Source organism: Cyprinus carpio, chromosome A24 (assembly GCF_018340385.1).
Source record: "Cyprinus carpio isolate SPL01 chromosome A24, ASM1834038v1, whole genome shotgun sequence".
NCBI lineage: Eukaryota > Metazoa > Chordata > Actinopteri > Cypriniformes > Cyprinidae > Cyprinus > Cyprinus carpio.
Window position 1 is genome coordinate 18,994,101 of NC_056595.1, and position 19,034 is coordinate 19,013,134.

At 35.4% G+C, this 19,034-nt stretch overlaps 1 pseudogene; it reads left to right on the top strand.

Annotated features, from left to right (window-relative positions):
* Positions 1-312: 312 nt before the first annotated feature.
* LOC109091961 lies at positions 313-10,578 on the top strand (annotated as a pseudogene).
* The last annotated feature ends 8,456 nt before the right edge of the window (positions 10,579-19,034 follow it).

Consider the following 19,034-nt stretch of genomic DNA (forward strand, 5'->3'; position numbering starts at 1 on the left):
CGGGGTCAGTCCTCTGTGATTGTTCCCAGAGTATGAAGAGAACTCAAAGGCTGTCATCAGGTTTGAAATTGTGTTCTAAAGAAGCTTTTTTTATATCTCAAAAAAAAAAAAAAAAAGCTAATAGACAATATGCCATGGATTGAAATTCAGCAAGGAATCTGTATTTTTAAGGCACAATGGTGACAACCAATCCAGATCTGTAACTGCTAGTCCACTCTAAGAAAACATATGCTGTTGCCAACTTTCAAGCTCATTGAATATGCATTTTTGAAAATATTAAAAAAAAAAAAGAAAGAAAAAAATCCTGAATAAATGGGACTCAGGACACAGAAGGGCAGTATGGTATGACTGGGAAGGAGGAAGGGAGGCCATTATTAGGCTTGGTCCTATGCCAGCCATACACACATTTGTCTGATCTCCACGTGTGAGCATTACAGAGAAAAACCAGCAGAGTCAAGACCTTTACACTGACACAAATACACTTTCACCAAACTTAACCACTGAACCTGGTCAACTACATTACTGTAAGAAAGAAAATGGACAAAGTAAATAAGTATATATATATATAAATAAATAAATAAATATCAATAATAATAATAATTGCAGCTTTTATTATTATTATTATGATTACTACTATTATTATTATTATTATTTACTACTACTACTATTTTTTAAATAATACATTTGTTTCAATCTGATTATTTCAGTAACAGGGTTTAACTACAGTTTATAGAAAATTTAAATATAAATTAAACACCTCATATAGCTAATATAGAAGCTGACCTCCTGAGGTCGATGAACACTTGCTTAATGTTTTGGCTAAATATTGAAAAACAAACAAACAAACAAAAAAAAAAACGTCTAGATGTTGATACTGATTAATTTCGTTAACAACAGTGCCATCTCCTGGCCGAAAAAAAAAATGTTTTCTGAATTTGGACCGTATGTGATTGATGTGCATTGCGCACCAATCGGTGATGTGAATGCCCCACAAGCAACCAATCAGGTATCAGATTTCCTTGACCATTAGACACATATTAGACCATTAGAGGGTGAATTTGAACCGGGTACGTGTCTCACAGCTCTGTTAAATATCCACATGTCAGTTATTATTTTTATGTTGGTCTATATTTCTTTAATAGCACAATGGTTTATTTGTTGTTGTTGTTTTATTTGAACTAGCTCTTCTGTCCCCCTCTGTTTTCTAGTAAGCTGTTGATGCTACTGATTTGTCAGGCTCGCTTCAGAACCTCTAAACTTGCATGCAACGTTACAATTGCTAATTTTTAACCTGTTTACTTACTAACACAGTATTAAGCCTGTTACTCCTTAAATCCAGAGTGTCCTTCTGTGTAACATAAGCGCCAGATTTGTTGCAGCGTTAGTCCTCTTTAGCCTGTGCAGATAGAACTACATTCCCCCGAACAACACTAGATGCTTAAATGCCGTTCCGGACAGATGCGCTGTAGTTCTACTAACTTCATGAAGAGATACACTTTATTATAGTACTGAAAATAATTAAAATGCATTAACCCATGCAGTGTATTTAATGTTGAAAAAAATAAGTAATAATGAGTGTAACTTAATAACTGTCGAGGTGAATCTTATGAAACTTTTGAAGTCCATTAATTTATTGATAGTTATCTACATTTCCCTGACAAGTTTTCAATAATGCAAAAACACGTCAATATTTTTTTTACTACTGTAATGCAAAATAATGTTTTTTTTTTATTTTATTTTTTTAGCAGTAATGGGAATTTGGTACGAAATGTGAAAACGACATAATGGCATTTTTAATTTTATTTATTTATTTATTGGTCAAATATGTTGCATTAATTAGTGAGATTTGCTAATATGTGTCAAAGTGTTTGTCTTTATTTCAGTTTTTATTTTTAAAGACATTAAACCAAAGTTGATATTTGGAACATATAAAGTTGGTTACATTTATTAAGCACATTACTGCATTTACATTGATATTAAAACATATTAATTTGGTGTGCAGTGTAAAGGAAAGCTGTGGACAATAAATCAGAATGAAAGTTTACCTTGTAAATTGTATTGAATAATGCAGAAGGTCCTTATTTTGACTGACTACATAACAGTAAAAACATAGTCAGTTTATCTGAGCTAAAATATGAGACTTGTGATTGTGAAGCAAACTGGGAAATGTAAATATTAGATGAATACAGAATATTTTTATTGTGTGTTATTTCTGCACTGAAAAATAATTGGCATAGAATTAAATTTTAACCCAGAATTGCTTATAAATGTAACAATTAATTAATTAATAATAATAAAAAAATGCAAGTAACATTGAGTTAAACACAATATTTTATTGTAGAAACATTGAAATAGTATTTTCTTGTAAAACCTACTCCAGTAATCTTAATTTATTTACTACTTCGAAGTAGATTCTTTTTTACAGTGTAATCAATCTTTAATTTTGTCAGATTAAAATGTGAAAATGTTATTTGTGTATCTGAGATATTTAAAATACAAGCTATGAGATTAGCCTTAGCAAGACAAAGAAGTCTCCAAAAATGTAGAATCATATCAGAAGTGTTTCAGAAAAAATGACATAATTGTCCTCAGACTAAGTATATACACTGTGTTTAGTTAGTAGACAAATGAAACTAGTGTGTTTGGAAAAAAAAAAATGTTTTAAGAGAGTTCACAGAGCCAAAGGAAGAAACACCTATATATTTCTTAAGTCATTTCTTAAGTCAAGTATTTCCTAATCTTTCAGTGGTGCTGGAACCCAAGTTGAGAAGGGAAAGAAAGAAAAAACAGCAAAACAATGTTCCTCTGGTGGACAACAGCATTGCTCCCAGTCTGGGGTAGGTGTGCACATGCATCTGTTTTTTGATCAGCACATTGACTTCCTCTGCATGCGCCATCTCACTGTGTCACTATGTTTATGATGTCACTGGAGATTTGAGACTGGCTAACACTCTCAATTGACATCTCGCATCTGGTGGCAGTAGTTTAGGTCCTGGTAACCCTGTTGGAAGTGCCCACAGCGAACAGAGAAAGATGGCGAGGGGAAGTTGGACAATGGCTGTCACCGTCCGTCTCATGTCTAATTACAGGCTCAGAGTGTCTGTTCTGTGGTGACAGCCATGTGGTGGCACCAGGTGGCCTTTGATAAAGAGACCGTGGGCTAAGATATAATTTTGCACGAGGAGCCCGCACCTCACCTTCACTTAACGAGCAGAGCCATGACAGATTTTTATTTATTTAATTCTGCCAGAACTGCTCGTGCACAGAGCGGGGTCGCCTGATAAGTGTGTTTTTCAGTGGTGTGATGCTCTGAAGTGCAGACCGTTTTGATGATAGAATACGCAATCAAATTCAACTTGAAAGAGTCTTAAAATTCAAAGCATTTGGCTTGCGAGGGAAGTCCATGCAACATAAGGAGCATAAAATGCAGATGTTGGAGTGGGGAGTAAAATTTCATTCTACAGTACTAACACTACCTTTTATATGTCTATATGAAGACTTCAGATGCAAAAACCTCTAAGTCTGTCTGATATATTTCTGAGATTCTTTTCTTTTAAATAAGCATTTTTATCAGGCTGTTATGTTTAGGTTCAGTAATTTCACTTTAATGGCAAAGAAAAGGTTATTAGTTAGTTACTGAATGCCTTGAACATACAGGAGAATTAATCATTTTATTTTATATGCACTGACATTTTTTTTTTTTACTTTATTTATATTTTATAGAAATGAATGTGTTTCCATAACTAATGACAGACACTCATAATTAAAAAAAGAAAAAAAATTTATAAAAATCTTCCTAAAATCTGTCTTACTGCTGTCATACTAGCAAAGCTTCACTAAACTAGTCTCATGTTGTGTTTAAACATTAAAAGCACATTGTTGCTTAGTTTAGTTGTATTACCAACAAAATCACTGTGAATATTTCATATATTACTTGCCTTAAATTAATTACTATAGCAGTATTCAGCGTTGAGGAGTAAATAAAATTGGCAGTGTTACTAATTTAGCAAGAATCCAACATTTTTCAAGTAACAAGGCATATGAACAACTAACAGTGAAACATGATTATTTAATTATCACAGATGTCCCTGTATAGGAAATTTCAAATTTTTTTTAGTAGAGAAATTAATATTTAAAAACTGTAGTTAGATTTTTTGTTTTATTAGTTGTGTATATTTATTTGGAATATATTTATCTGAAGCTTTGCGCAAGTTATATACTGCTTTGCATTTTTAAATAAATTACATACCCTGATTATGATCGAAAAAATAATGAAGTATATAATGTTAGCTACTTTTTGTGGTGTAGAGTGAACTGCTGAAGGGTGTCTGCTCTCCTGTCCCCAAACGCAGGTGTGTTTTGCAGGCGTGTGCATTTACGAAACACAGCCAAATTTTTGTACCTCGCCCTTATATTTATGCTTCACCATTACGTGCATGCATTTTGTCACGAGTAGCATTTCTGGAAATGTTTCCCTGTCTCCTCTCCGAGGCTAACGACGGGCAATCTTTCATTTTTCTTTCCTCCCGCAGGTTGAAATTTCAAACAAATCCAACGCTGAAATATTTATACCCTCCTCCTTCAAGTGGAATTTTGACAAACATTACACACACTCTTCTGAGCGTGCCCAAGTTCTACGTTCAAGTGAGCAGAGGCTACAAAGACCCTTTCCCTTATCTTTTTGTGTTGTTTTATTTATCAGTTCATGTTGGGAATGTGTAAACTACCTCTTGCGTACCAGTATCTGTCTCCTATTTTCAGGTTTTTAGTTCATATCAGGTGAAAAAGAAAAACATGGATCCTCAGCTCTCTCAGACTGGCACTAATGTGATTTTTCTGAATCAAGTCCAGTTTCTAAAACATCAAACCACAATATTTGCATGGAATTATTCTGATGGTATTAATATCGAGCTCATGTGGGAGGGATGAGTGATGTATTTAATATTTTCCCTTAAGCTACACCGAACCGCTTTGGAGATTTTATGATTTCCTAGGCTGCCTTTTGGTGGCGCTAGATTTCTTGAGAAAGAGGCTGGCGGTTTAAACACATTAAATCTGTTGCTCAGAGCTTCCTTTCAGAGCCTAAATATATTCGCACACAGCAATCTGGGTTACATATGGAGCCAGGGTCACAATTAATGTTTATGTCCAAGAAATACTCAGTACCAGGTGTGTGGAAACAACACATACACTCATTTCTTCATCAGGTGAAGATGTTCCTCCACAGGTTCTTCACTTGATGAATACGATGAACCTTCCCTGCCGGTTTGGACCAGTGACGGCTCCTCCGCAAATGGTGAGTTGGTATTATGCACTTTTGCAAATGTTAATGTTAACTTAAATTCAATTCAAGTGACCCAGGGCAGCATGATGACGAATGTATAATATGAATCACATCTTGACGCATCGGCAGAATTAAAACTCATCCTTACACCTGATGCTTTGCTTTTTACTGAATCCCATCAATGTAAGTTCTATGATAATAATGATGAGCTATACGGCTGTGAGAAGGTGTAACCTACTCATCTGCACCGTTTCAGTTTGAGATGCCTGCGGGCCCACTGCCGCCCATGCTGCCACCCTTGCCCCCAGAGAACCCTCCTCTGCCGGAGCACGAGGAACGGGCGTCAGTCAGTGAAGAAGAATATGAGTATGAGAGTGGAGATGAGGAGGACAAAGAGAGGTAGCTGGTTTCCCACCTTTCTATTTGATCTACAAGCTCTTCAAGTAGATTGGCATTATTAGGTAACTTTGGTGTTCAGTGCAGTGTGTGCAAGCAAGTTGTTGTGTTCACAACTGCTTTAAAAAGTTATAATAATAAGAAATGTTTCCTGAAAATTCAGCTTTGTCATCACAGGAATAAAGTGATAATAATAAGAAATGTTTCCTGAAAATTCAGCTTTGTCATCACAGGAATAAATTTCGTTTTTAAATATATGGGCAAAGCAAGTTAATTAAAATTGTAATTATATTTCACAATATCACCGTTTCTACTGCATTTCCAAAATTTTGAATGGTAGTGTATAACTATCCCATGATAAAACGTGTAATTTAACCAGGGACATATTTTTGAGCACAAAACAGTGAGCTTTTTTTTTTTAACAGCTGATAGGAATTAATAATATTTCATAATAATATTATCATGATATGGCCAATAATCATGAAATAGTCAGTAGAAAAATATATACAAATTTGCCTAAATAAATTAAAAAATAAGATACTAAAAGTAAGAAATTTGTGTTTTTTTTTAAATGCTACAAGTGAGTTTAGGAATCACAACATTGTACAGTAAGTATTAAAAATGAATATTTATTTTGAGATTTGTTAAAGATTATAATTAACCATGTTATTAAATTATTTATGTTTTTAAAATAACAATTTTAATGATTAATTAAGCTGTATGTAAAACCTAAATTAGCATACACAATTAAAACATCTATGATATTTGCCAATGCTAATGAATAAATATTTGTTTTGGCCTTACAACACTTAAGAGAGACAGTTCTATTACAGACAGACAGACTATTAACCAATTTTGTGTCTGCCACTTCACAATCTGTCCAATATCTAAAAATAACTGTGATAGTATTTTTGACTATGCATCACCAGCATTGGCGCGTTTACTCATTGACAGATTGTCGGCCTCCAGAATGGCAGCAGCTGAAAGCTGCAAAATGTTCAGTTTGTTTGTTTTGTTGCCGTGTTTTACCTTGTTATCAAAAGCCATACGTTTAATAGCTTCTCACTTCTTCTCTCTGCGTTCCACAAAGATCAGACTGATGTGCTTGTTAACCAGCCATGCAAAAGTCCGTTGAGAACAAAGACTTCTTCCAAGAGAAAGAAACCCAGACTAAAAGACCTCTTGGTTATTCCCAAACCAGATTCCCACGGGTAACTCTATCAGCTGCATTTCACTCAACCAGAAGCTTCTTTATCATTAATTAAGTAAAACAAAACAGCACTTTATAGTTTCAAAAGACCACCTTCAGTAATACAAAAAGATTAGCAGATAGCTCAGTGTTGTACAGTATCTCTCAGTCCCTCAGACCCAGCCCTGCAGCCATCAGACGGGTTTGAGCATCCTCAGATTCTTGGACAGAAAAAGATTGAGTTCTATATATCAGCTGAGGTGTCCACTATCCTCGACGGTCGCAGACAGAATCAAGAGCCGCAGTTTGCAGATGCAACCAAAGGTAAGGTTGCACGTCCCCCGCCACTCCTTCCACATCATCCATTTATCTATCCGCCTGCATCACCGAATGCACCCCGGGTTTAGCAATCCATCCTGAGCGGACCTGCTCAATTAACACAGCAATTAGCCCTGAGAATAGTGACTCAGCTGGAGAGAAGATTTAATGTATCGGGCTGTCAGCAGGCCGAGCTGCTCTCGCCATGAGGTGCAGAGACCCTCCCCTGCATCAGGATGACCCTGAAACTTTATTCGGGAATTAGGAATGACGGAACGATCAAAATCAAACGCACATGAAACTTTTTGGCGCATTGTTAAAAAAAATCATTGCCAGAACTTACTTGGCTTACATAGCCATTTTAGGTTTTACAGAACTTAAATTTACAGTAAAAACCCGAATAAACTGATAACTTAACACATAAAAACCCAGCATACTTAAAGTAGGGCAGGAGATTTCGGAGAGGGTAGCATTAGCAAGCTAGCTTTGAAAGCATAAGATCCCGCCCTCACTGCATAATCACTCTCCAAAGCCAAGCCTCCTCCAAAACACATGAACTAGGCTAACAAGGCTAACAAGAGACACAATGACACAACACAGAGTGCTTGCTGAAGAGCAGAATCTAACGTTGTTTTCACTGGATGCATTTTTAAAGCTTCCTGGTCGCTACGTCACCCTGACCGTGACATCTCGCCGACACAGACACGTTCCCAAAGCTTTTCTGATGCAGCTCCAGTACCTGAAGGGGAACGAAGATGAAACTTATTTTAATGCAAAAACATCATATGAAGTTTCACACAATAAATTATAGAACTGTCTATTTATATTTTTTCACTGTAAACTATAAGATATGACAATTCTTTACAGAGTGCAGGTACGCCTTAACAATTATTTATCTACGCAGACGCATCATAAAAGTCATCCACTGCAGTCAAATTGAGATCCACAGTCTTTTGTTTACCTTATCTTCCTGTTTGTTTTCCATTAATGTCTATGACCTAAAAGGGAGACAGAAAACCTTCCAAAGTCAAAGACCTACAGCTTTCCTAACCTGTTGAAAAAAGAAACAAGCACAGTAGTTATTTGCAGTGTGCTTGCGTTTAACTGATAAACAATATGTTTAAATGATGAGAAACGTCAAAGGAATCCACCTCTCTGAGGGAAACTTATCAGCACTTCTTGCTCTAGTACACATTAGGCTCTAGATCTGTCAGACAAGTTTCCAGAGGATTTGTGTTGCCTCGCTGCTTCCCATAATTCCTCATACGCGCTTTGCTTATGGCTTACTGCCAACTGCCAGGTGACATCTCCAACTGTGCTATGAAAGAACCTGAAAGAAAACCCCACAGAGCGTGGACAGACACTAGTGTCACCCTCAGAGATTAATACACTCGTCTGTTTTTTTTCCTCTGGCATGAATATTCAATTTGATGTTTTTACATGCCTTTTGTTATTGATTACAGGAATCGATTTTGCTTTCATGCACGGCAAGAAAACATTCCTGTGCTTTTGTTTACTAGTTTGTTTTGAACAGTCAAGGCTTGTCATTTTGATATGTGTTCGCACAAGGCTTTGGTGCCGCCTTTCACTTGTCATCGTTGAAATCTGCAACAGGCAGCCTGTCTCAGACAGATTGAAATTGAGCACCGTGACAGTTCAAAACGCATAATCTAATTATGTGTATGCAACTTTTTCCTAGACATGGCAGAGAAGGAGGTTTCCGTTCAGGAAGCTGCGGAAGGGTTTGGGAAAATCTACCCAAGCGCTCAGGTCCCCAGACAGGAGGAAGAGAGGGAGGAAGATGAGGACATCCCCTCTGAGTTCATTTCTAGGAGAGAGCTAGAGAGAGGGAGACTCTCTAGAAACGGTAAAACACTCTCAAATTGTGCACGCATACACTCTGTTCTTCTTTGTAGTACACCGAACATCAAATAGAATTGAGCAGCTCTACTAAAGAATTTGCCTTGGAGTATTCACAAGAAACATACAGCTGATCTTTAAAGAGGAAATTAATATTTGATATAAAGCACACCAGGCTGTCGTCATATGACTGTTTGCATGTTTCAGATGTATTTAGTTTAAGTTAGTCAGTCATTCCTAAACGTACATTTGACAGCTTTATCTCTCAGATTTACTTTTCACATGACTGTGTGCTTCTGTTGTATTGATTTATTCTTTTATTGACTCTTTTACATTTGCAGAGATTAAGAAAATGTCTGTGTTTAAAAATTATGAACCTGGAGAGCCAACCAGCAGGCTTTATGTTAAGAATATTGCAAAGCAAGTTGAAGAAAAAGTAAGTATATGCTTTACCAACAAAAAAAAAAAAAAAGGAGAAAGTGAGTATCTGCTTTACCAACAAAAAAAAAAAAAACCACACAATACACCACACACACACATAACAAAAACACATATATATTAAAAATTATTATTATTATAAATTATTATTATATATTATTTATTTTTCTTATAATTGTTTTTTATACATTTATTTTTTTCAATGTATGAATTGACAATTACTGGATAGCTGGATAATGTATGGATAAAATTATTTGTTTTGAAAAAAATATTTTATATTGATATTACAATAATATAATATTTTAATATGAGTAGATGAGTTGGACTGGACAATTATTGGATAACTGAATAATATATTAATAAATTGATCCATTTGTTTTTGCATAAAGTTATTCTTTTAATTTTTAATTAATATATTTGATATATTTAAATCATTTATTTTTACTATTATGTTTTATACATTTTTATTTTTATAGTTTAGTTGGACTGGACAATTACTGGATAACTGGATAATTAATTTATGGATGAAATTCAATTACTGGATAACTGGATATTTTATTTTTTGTTTTAGTAATTTTTTATTTTTTATTTTAGTTTTGTATTTTTTTAATTTTATTTATGGATAAATATAATGTTAAATGTATTATTTTATTTTTAATATATATGTTAATTGTTTATTAATTATTTTTTTATTTTTATTTTATACATTTATTTTCTTGGATTGAACAATTCCTGGATAACCAGATAATTTATTAATTTATGAATAAACATTAACCAGTTTTGTTAAGTCTATTAGTTGGTCTGGTACTCTTTATTACTATTTTACAGTAATACTCCAAAAATGTAATATATATATATATATATATATATATATATATATCTATATATATTATATATATCATATTATATATATATATATATATATATATATCTGTTGTGTGTGTGTGTGTGTATATATCTACTACCTATATATATATATATATATATATATTATCATATATTATATATATATATACCTACAGAAATATTATATATTCTATACATACAGAAAATTCTAAAGATTTCATAACATTTGCTTTAGTGTGTGGTCTAGAACATAATTCTCACTTTAATATAAGTTACATAGCTCAGTCTTTTCTTTTGGATATGATGTTAATTTAATGTAGGTATGTTGACATCTCCTCAGAGGAGGAGAGAAGCATGTAAGCACCACTGTCTCATGCCTCAGGCCCTTGTCTGGGGCCTTAACTCAACGAATCACAATCAAAGCCAATGAAAAGAAAACAGCACTCCTGTTTTTCTCAGGAGTGGTGAATATAGGGGAGTTCTTCATGAACATGTGCTGATGTATAAGTGTGTTTGTTCCCATCAGGTTTGATATTGTTTTGATGAAAGAGGGGAGGATGAAAGGTCAGGCCTTCATTGGGCTCCCCAGTGAGAGAAGCGCAGAGAAGGCCTTAAAGAAAACCAGTGGATATGTATTGAACGACAAACCTCTTGTGGTAGCATCCTTTGTTTTTCAGCTGTTTTTGCCATTACATTTCTGACAGAATGTTTTGTTTTTCACTCTCCAACAAAAACAGTGTGTTTTTACTTTTTACAACTAGGATTTATTTTTTACAAATGTTTTAATGTCAAATAAAATCACGCCTTAACTTATACTCCAGCAATTCGCCCGATCTGCATTTTACAACTAGGATTTTTTTTTTTGACTCAAAGAAAGGAGGGGAAAAACACTGAACTGGTGGGTTAAAAAATTTGTATTTGTATTTATGTAAATATTTTTATAGCTGTGTCTGTTGAAGTGGGTTGGTGAAAAAAATGGATTTTATTTTTATTATAAATTATTGTAAGTGGATAAAATAGCTTCTTAATTTTTTTGGTGTCCAGATAAATTTTAACCCAACATTTCTATTTGTTTAACATAATGTTGATGTGCAATCATGAGCCTACAGGAGCTCCATCTTTACTTCATATCCTTTAAAATATCCTTTAAAAGAGTTATTTGAATTGCTTGCTTTAATAAAAAAAATATAGGATTTATATGTATATATATATATGTATATATATATATATATATGTATATATGTATTGTGTGTGGGTGGGGTGTTTCTTTTTTTTTTTTTTTTTTAACACAAAAACTTGTCATTAATATTCACATATTTTTTCCCTCCAATTTAATTGCAGAATGATGCTGTTGAGTTCTGTTGGACTGAAATTCATCAGTTGATGTAATATTGTTTTTTATTATATATATATATTTTTTTTTTTAATACTTTCAAAGGTTCATAATCTTCATTGAAACTGCTGGCGTATTTCAAGACCCTCTCATAGCAATATTGTTTATATATACTTTTCTATGCAATATTGTTATTAATCTGGGTTGTTTGTGCACGCAAGGTTGCAAAAGGTCGGATCCTGATGTTTAATGGTCCCAGTATTGTTCTGCATGCACAGCATGTGCCTTTGATGTGAAGGAGAATAAATTTAGAAGTCGCTATCAGTCAGCCAGCTCATCTTCCAGCAGCACAGCAACAGATGGTGCTGTCAATACAGCAGAGCTCAGACAATCACAAACAATGCAGAAGAAAGACTGCGACCAGGGCTGGCCCGACTTGAAGATTAGCTGTTATTTGTTCACTGTACTTTAGTCTGAGATCTAAGATTCTCAAGATGCATTGTACCAGGTTTGATTTCAGGGACGCCAAATGCTTTTGGTTTTCATGATCAATCATGATAAACATGAATAAAGGTTAAACATGAACCATAAAGGTCAAAGGTTTGAAATAATTTATTAATGGATGAATTTCAAAAACCTTTTTTTTATGTTTTTTTAAAGAAGTATCCAATGCTCATCAAGGCTAGATTTATTTGTTAAAAATACAGTAAACAGTATTATTGTGAAATATTACAATTAAAAGTTAAACATTTAATTTTAAAATCAAATTTATTCCTGTGATGGCAAAGCTGAGTTTTTTGTTAAAAATACAGTAAACAGTATTATTGTGAAATATTACAATAACTCAGCCACGTTCTCATCTCAGGTCCCACGCGAAGAGCACCGAAGGTGGTTTATACAGTGGACAGGTGGTGATATGTGCTCAGCGGTCTGCTCTGGCTCCCCACACTCACACACTGCTCTGTCCTCCAGGCCCCACTTCCTCATCGATGCTTTGTAACGTCCCACCCCAGTTCGGCAGGCGTTTTAGCAGAGTCCATTGCCGACGTGGCAGATCCTCTCCTTCAAGAACCGCCTCCAGGGTCAAAGATGTAACGGTGGATTCGTGAGGTCCCTGCTGACTCCCACTCCTGCTTCCAAGCTGCCTGCGAGCCATTCCTCTGTAGACAGGTCCTCAGGGATGGACCTGATTGTCTTGTGCCCGCTTGTTTTGTACGGGTGGCGGGACTTTAGTCTATGAGGAGGCTGTGCTGTTGTGGTGGTATTGTGCAGGATATGCCAGTTGCATCTTTGGGCTTTCCTTGCGAGCGAGGTAGCACCTCTCGTCGGAGGCCGGCCGGGGCAATTTCTGCTAGTGTTGGAAAAGATGGTAGACAGGGGTAGAATTCAGGCAGCCAGTTTATAGTCCGAAGGGCGGGTGTTTTATGGCAGTGTCGACTTTCCTGGCGTGTGGACTTCTGCACCATGGGGCACAGTATTCAGCTGTGGAGAAGACGAGAGCTACTTTGATATTCGAAGCACCTTGGCAGTTGCACCCCAGCTAGTACCAGCGAGACGTCGAATTATTGCCACCCTTGATGACACTTTGGCCGTCACTTCTTCAAGGTGTTGTTTGAATGTTAGAGATCTATCCAGGCGTACGCCAAGGTACCGTGGGGCTTGCTGGAACTCAAGACGCTTGTTATTAACGAACATTGAGTTTTCAGCAGCCATTACTCCAGTCTTCAGTGTCACACAATCTTTCAGAAATCATTCTAACATGCTGATTTGCTGCTCAATTATTAATTTTAAATTATATATATATATATATATATATATATATATATATATATATATATATATATATATATATATTTATATTTATATATATATATATATGTGAAATCATGATTTTTTTATGGTTCTTTGAAGAATAGAAAGTTAAAAAGAACAGCATTTATTTGAAATCAAAATCTTTTACTGTCACCTTTCATCAGTTTATTGTGTCTTTGCTGAAACTTTTGAATGGTAGTGTATCATTGTTTCCACGAAAAATAAGCAGCAATAACATTTTTCAACATTGAAAATGATAAGAAATGTTTCTTGAGCACCAGACCAGCATATTAGAATGCTTTATGAAGGATCATGTGACACTGAAGACTGGAGTAATGATGCTGAAAATTCAGCTTTGCTATTACAGGAATAAGCTAGATTTCAAAATATATATTCAAGCAGAAAACTGTTATTTTAAACTGTAATAATATTCCACAATATTAATGTTTTCACTGTATTTTTGATCAATTAAATGCAGCCTTGGTGAGCAAAAGTTCTTTCAAAAACATGAAAAAAAATCTTAATTACTCTTAACTATTGATTAGTTGTGTATGGAATATTGTTGTGGGTCATATTAAGCCCATTTGATATTCAGATACTCTGCTCTGCCTAGATGAGAAAAAAAAAAAAAATCCAGTTTCCATCTGTGTCCAATGGCGTTCCCAACAAGGGCCCTTTTATCACTTTAGAAATTATACCTGATAAATGTCTTGGTAATTCTCAATATTTCCACGGCGGCTGGTGCATTTGTCATCATTGAAGTCAGTGGCAGAGTATCTCACAGATGGGAACTCCTCACGGGTGGCATTGAAGTACGAGCCGCAGGTCGAGTGCCTCATCTCCCCTCCGCCCGATGCACATGTGTGATTGATGACAACGTTTGTGTAGATCTGTACCTGCAGGAGCCGCATAGGTTCATTACCATGAGCCCACAGCACAACACTGCCTACCAGGACACATCAAAGGACATTGCTGTGCTTTCCTATCTACAATGGGAACCGGAAGAAGGTATTTTGAAGGCTCAGGAAGGGCTTCGGAGCTCTAATACACGGAGAACATTTTTAATAAAGAAATCTGCATTTACAGGTGCATCTCAATAAATTAGAATGTTGTGGAAAAGTTCATTTATTTCAGTAATTCAACTCAAATTGTGAACCTTGTGTATTAAATAAATTCAATGCACACAGACTGAAGTAGTTTAAGTTTTTGGTTCTTTTAATTTTGATGATTTTGGCTAACATTTAACAAAAACCCACCAATTCACTATCACATCAAATTAGAATATGGTGACATGCCAATCAGCTAATCAACTCAAAACACCTGCAAAGGTTTCCTGAGCCTTCAAAATGGTTTCTCAGTTTGGTTTACTAGGCTACACAATCATGGGGAAGACTGCTGATCTGACAGTTGTCCAGAAGACAATCATTGACACCCTTCACAAGGAGGTTAAGACACAAACATTCATTAACAAAGAAGCTGGCTGTTCACAGAGTGATGTATTCAAGCATGTTAACAGAAAGTTGAGTGGAAGGAAAAAGTGTGGAAGAAAAAGATGCACAACCAACCGAAGAACCGCAGTCTTATGAGGATTTTCAAGCAAAAATGATTCAAGGATTTGAGTGAACTTCACAAGGAATGGACTGAGGCTGGGGTCAAGGCATCAAGAGCCACCACACACAGACGTGTCAAGGAATTTGGCTACAGTTTGGCTACAATTTGAAAGTGAAAGTCGTGACATTTGTCAAGTATGGTAACCCATACTCGAAATTGGTGCTCTGCATTTAACCCATCCAAGTGCACACACACAGCAGTGAGAAGTGAACACACACCCGGAGCAGTGGGCTGCTATATATCCAGCGCCCTGGGAGCAACTGGGGGTTCAGTGCCTTGCTCAAGGGCACTTCAGCCATGGGTATTGAGGGGTGGAAGAGAGCGCTATTCATTCACTCCTTCCCACCTACAACTTCTGCCAGCACCGAGATTCGAACCTGCGACCTTCTGGTTACAAGTCCAAATCTCTAACCATTAGGCCACAGCTGCCCCCTGGCTACAGTTGTTGTATTCCTCTTGTTAAGCCAAGAACTGGACTGTTGCCCAGTGGTCCAAAGTCCTCTTTTCAGATGAGAGCAAGTTTTGAAGTAATTCAAGTAATTAAAGCAAAAGGAGCCCCTACCAAGTATTGAGTACATGTACAGTAAACGGACATACTTTCCAGACGGCTAACAATTCTCTAAAAATTTATTTTTTTTTTTTTTTTTTTTTTTTTTGCTCTTATGAAGTATTCTAATTTGTTGAGATAGTGAATTAGTGTTTTTTTGTTAAATGTGAGCCAAAACCATCACAATTAAAAGAACCAAAGACTTAAACTACTGCAGTCTGTGTACACTGAATTTATTTAATACACAATTTTCACATATTTGAGTTGAATTACTGAAATAAATGAACTTTTCCACGACATTCTAATTTATTGAGATGCACCTGTAGATCCATATAATTCAGTCAGGGACATCACTTGGGCAGGACAACTGGGAACCTTCCTATGCCCAAAGGGAGAGTGGGGCCCACCCACAAAAATGTGTTCAGAGCCCCGATTTCTATATGATATAATATGTTTTTTTTTTTTTTATTCTGGTTCTAAGGTGGTTTAGAAGTTCAATTTAACTGCAGGGCTATCCTAAGGCAGGGTTTAGTCTCGGCTATATATAAGCTGGTCAATACTACTGAACAGAATTGGCATTCGCAGATACTGCATATCCTAATTATCAATCCGTTAAAAACAGGAGTCACATTGCACAATACATTTTTTGAATTAATTTTAAAATTCAGAAAGTGATTATCCGTAGTGCTACTCATATACCTATCATAGCAATATGCCCGCCTATCATGTTAACATCATCACATTGATTGGCTGATTACCATGTCAATATGATATTCCCCGCCTATCAGGTTCTCTTCTTCACTCTGATTGGCTAATTAGCGTGTCAATGCGAAAATGCCAGCATCTTTTGGCCACAATCAGGTTTGCAAATTTTCATGGATGGGAGGAATTGGTGAAAACCACTCAGAAACCACTGTTTTAGGTTAGAAACAAAGTAAACTGAAATGGTCTGTGGGTGAGCCATTTTTTTTCAGTGAACATTTGTCTCAACAGTTAAAATTAAATTTGCCCCTCCTACGACCATCAAGTTTCTTTTACTGAGGATTTGTTGACCTGTAGGCCGAAATAAGTGACTTTTAATCAAAACATTATCAGTAACAGTAAGTACTAGCAATGAAAACCTAAAATATTTACATAGTATGTTTAAGATGTAAATAAATTATTATATTACACTGAACAAAATTATAAATGGTGGACCTCCCAATACAGTAAAACTACACATTTTAGAGTGGTCTTTTATTGTGGCCAGCCTAAGGCACACCTGTGCAATAATCATGCTGTCTAATCAGCATCTTGATATGCCACACCTGTGAGGTGGATGGATTATCTCGGCAAAGGAGAAGTGCTAACTTAACACAGATTTAGACAGATTTGTGAACAATATTTGAGAGAAATAGGCCTTTTGTGTACATAGAAAAAGTCTTAGATCTTTGAGCTCAGCTCATGAAAAATGGGGGCAAAAACAAAAGTTGCATTTATAATTTTGTTCAGTGTATATTATTAACCTAAAATAACTTTTTGTTTTAGCGTTCCTGTAGCTCAAGTGGTAGAGCATTGTGTTAACAAGTGCAAGGTTGGGGGTTCGATTCCCTGGGAACACATGATAGGTAAAAATTGATAGCCTGAAAGCACTGTAAGTCGCTTTGGATAAAAGCGTCTGCTAAATGCATAAATTTAATTTAATTTTAAACATTAACATGGCTTTTTGTGAGCTTTCCTTTGTTTTGTTCAAATGTAGGTTCTTTTTGTTTTTAGGACCAAGGGTGAGTTTTGGAGATTGATGCATTGTGACACAGCCATGGTGTTTGTTAATAACCATGACAACCGGAGAGGTCATGGGGCAGTCGGGGCATCCGTCCACCCCATCTAGGAGACTAGGTAGGAGCTGTCCTGTCTGGGTCTGACTGTTACAGCAGGAGTCAAACAAACATCATAAATGATGACTCTTGTCTGCTCTCATGGTCTTCAAAATGTACAAAATGACAGTGGCCCATCCCTGCGGAAAGGGTCACGTCAAGCTTCTGCTGGGACTGGTATGCTGTGTAAGGAAAGGTGCATTGCAGTGACGTAAAGCACTAGAGAGTCAGCGGGGTAAAATGTGACAGCTGTGGTGCTAAAAATAGACAAAGTGTCTGGCTTGAACCTAGATCTATCTATCTATCTATCTATCTATCTATCTATCTATCTATCTATCTATCTAGGTGTTATATGGGTAAATTTTTGTATCTATTTATCTTTCTGTTTACAGTAGTGAACAGAAGCAGAAGATGAGTGTTAAGATGCCCTGTGAAGGACAAAACTTACTTGGTTTCTCTCTTCGTGCTCCAAGAGTAAATGTGTCAATGCCAAGGTGTGCTTATTCATTATGGAATGAGTGATGGCTTCATTGTCAATATTTAATGCATGCAACTCCTAAAAGTTTCATGACGTTGTCCGAATGAGTAAGATTTGGAGAGGAAGTGAAGTAATTCATTTGAATAATTGATGTTTAATGCCTTTGATAAGAGTCGTCACAAAGGTCACCATTTCAATCTAACCTGAGAGACTAGAGTAATGAGCTCTTGTCCCTGTCAGAAAATGCTTATATTAGAAAAATACTATGACTTAAAGTTTCTTCTGTGGTCTGTTCTGTTTGAAGATCACTGCGAATGAGCATCTTTGGACCCTAAATTATGTTTATTTCATTACACTGAAGTCATAATGTTTGTATATTGAATGCAGAGTAGAATGCTGTTCTGTACACTTAAGTCACACTTATGAATTTCATTGCTTTAAAATATCAAACCAAGTGAATATTCTGACAACTAGGACTACTTACACTTTTTGTTCTAATTTTAAACAATATATTCTTTTAGAACCAAACAAATCTTTGTTTTTTTAAAAAATGTGTCTATATTAATTATTAAATATTAAATTATTGTATATTAAATTAATTTTCTCTTGGTTTAGTATTTTGTTATTAGGGTTGCAACGGTATGAGATTTTCACGGTATGATAATCGTCTCAGAAAACATCACGGTTTCACAGTATTTATTAAACAATAATTCTTAGCAGTAACAATGACCCTTAAAAGAAAAAGAACACATATTTTGAGTGAACAAATGCTGTGTGGAGCAGACAACAAGGATGCAGAATATAATTAAGATGGGGCAAACAGAGTGACTTTTTTTAGGTATTAAAGTTATTAACGAGCCCTATAAAATGTTTGATTTTTTTATTAAAATTCGTTGTGTTTGATTTTTTTGCTATTTTGTTTTAAGGGTTTATTCACATTTTAATAACCAAAAACATGTTTAATCAATTGAATTCATAAAACTTTACCACCCTTTTCTATTATTAATTTATTAAAATTTTTATAATAATAGAGACCTTTTTATTATTATTATTATTTTTTTTTTTT